This window comes from Bidens hawaiensis, unplaced genomic scaffold (assembly GCF_021521415.1).
Source record: "Bidens hawaiensis isolate Kalapana, Puna unplaced genomic scaffold, B.hawaiensis_p1.1 tig00034975_1, whole genome shotgun sequence".
Lineage (NCBI taxonomy): Eukaryota > Viridiplantae > Streptophyta > Magnoliopsida > Asterales > Asteraceae > Bidens > Bidens hawaiensis.
In genome coordinates this window covers 29,971-32,717 of record NW_027496058.1, presented here as the reverse complement: position 1 = coordinate 32,717, position 2,747 = coordinate 29,971, and positions in this window count along the sequence as shown.

Below are 2,747 nucleotides of genomic sequence, written 5' to 3'. Positions count from 1 at the left end.
GGTGGCATGAATGAGCAGAGTGATTTAGGGTTTTCCCAATCGTACACTAAAAGTTAACTTAAAATTTAAATTTATTTGATGATAACAATTGAGAATTCGAATATCGATCAAGAATTTAAAATATTTGTCACTCTAATAAATCCATTTGTTTTATTATCCTTTCCTGTTTTAATTTATTTAAATACATATATTTATATTTTGAAAACCCCTTCAAAAAAATATATATATACACCAACAATCTACTTAATATCTATTCAATTAGATTATCATATCAATTTATTATTTATTATTTTATATTAAATATAATTTATATGTAAATCATGATTTTTCGTTTATTAACGGTTCATCGGTTTATCAATTTTCTAACAATCGACATTTATTATTTTATTGTTTCGAATTTTAGTATATTACAATATTGGAACGGGGTCGCAAACATGAGTTTTGCATTCAAAGTGGTTTTATATTAATAAAGTCGTATAAACCTATAACTATATAATGGCAAACTTATGACAAGGTCAGATTGGCGTATTCAAAGAAATATTAATATGCAAAATAAGATTGTAGTAGCACTCATGCGTACGTATAAATTCACGGTTACATTTGCGACGTGCAATCGTTAATTTACTTTACAGTGTCTTTGCGGATTCAGAAAAACATTAATCTACATCATAGGGATTCAATAGCACACATATGTAACTGTAAATTCACCATTACGTTGATCAAGTGTAATCGTCAATTTACTTTACAGTAGTGTCCTAATTGTCCACCCATAATGCATCTCAAAGTCCTAGCTATGATTACAAAGAAATAACGTTGCGATGACAAACAAATTATGAAAGATGTCGGTTACTTAAAGGTGTTTACTAACACCAAGTCTCATATTTATTTAGATTATAGGTCCTGCGGAATATGTCTCGAGGCATACGAGGTAGCAAGGTCTAAATCGAGTGTAAAGAGGGTTAGTCAAAGTCATGATCTCTTTGGTGGCTTCAAACAATGTCTTCGGAAGTCACTTCTTAAGTCATAGAGCGCAAGCGGTGGAGAAGACAGAATAACTTAACTCATTGTACTTGACTAATTTATAAGGTTAAAAAGACGCCTATTGCTAACAACGACGGGTTTCTTACTGACATTGGGAAAATCACAAAATGATGAATAATGACAGGAAACATGAAACCCTAACCCAACGTCTACCCATTTCCTCACAGGTTTTACTTTTAGGTTTAAGTTTTCTACAGGAAAGAGCCTTTGCTTTGATACCATAACTGTAACACCCCAACCCGGAACAGGCTAACGTGTTACTATTACAGATATCAAATCAACGCCACAATCCAAAATACAACAAAAATTAATGCAACCTACGTCATATTATTAAACAAAATGAATTAACTTTTAGAAGCTTGAACTTCATTTTTATCTCTCATCACTAAATTCCCCGAATCCCGGATTACCTGAAAACAAAATAAGAAAAACAAAACAAGAAAACACGGCTGAGCCAAAAATTGCCCAGTAACGGAAAGAACAATAGTATAGGTAAGGACAGACGTAAGAGAATAAATATACGAACTTCAATTCAAACTCGAACCCAACCCTTTTTACCGAAACATATACTTAACAAAATTCGGATGTATGATCCGACACTTGGCCAGAACATGGTCAAACGCATGCGGAAATATATCAGAACTATAACAAAAACACCCAGAGCCAGAAACATATAACTTGTAACATATAATGTGTGACGTGTAACATATAACGTGTAACATTTAACTGAACTATAATTTAATGCGAAACATAATCCGATACACGATCGGGACGTAATCTGAATATACTCAAATTTAATCAAATGCATATACACATATCAAAACGGACCAGAAATATAGCGAAACAAAATATAATTACTAAAATACACGACGATGATGTTAAAATAAATAGGTCGTGTAATACGGAAGCACCCAGAGCCTAAACAGAGGGGTACACAGCTAGCTAGTCCATGCACCAAAGAGACGGTGTGGGTGGCGTGCACACATTGTTCCATCTTAAACAGAAGTCAGGAGTCAGGAGTCAGGAGTCAGAGCTAAGATCGATCTATACGCCTCTAAGTGGCCAAGGTACTACATGAGTACTTTCAGAGACGCCGTGAACTTTGATTACGCACTGTCACGATAAGTGCCATGTCAGGAGTCAGGAGTCAGGAGTCGGAGCTAAGATCGATCTATACGCCTCTAAGTGGCCAAGGTACTACATGAGTACTTTCAGAGACGCCGTGAACTTTGATTACGCACTGTCACGATAAGTGCCATGTCGTTGACGCCCCAACGACAAGTCAGAAATGCTCGGGTAACAGAGTACTAAAACTAAAAACATATAACTAAAATATATTATATAAAATAACTGAACTCAAAATATAACCGACACGTAACGAAAATCCGTACTACAAAGTAACGGAATAGATTCAATACTATTAGTAAAAGAGAACAAAAGCCGCACTACGAAGTAACGGAATATAATTAATACTATTAGAGAAAGAAACCAGAAACCGTACTACCAAGTAACAGAATATAATTAATACTAAGAGTAACAAAAACAGAAACCGTACTATGAAGTAACAAGAAACAGAATCCGTACTCTACAAGAACGGTGAAAACAATATAAAGCTAAAAGAAGAGAAACACGGAATCCGCAGTACGAAGTGACGGACATCGAATATAAAATGGACTAAATCCAATACTATGAGTGAAGAAAAACAG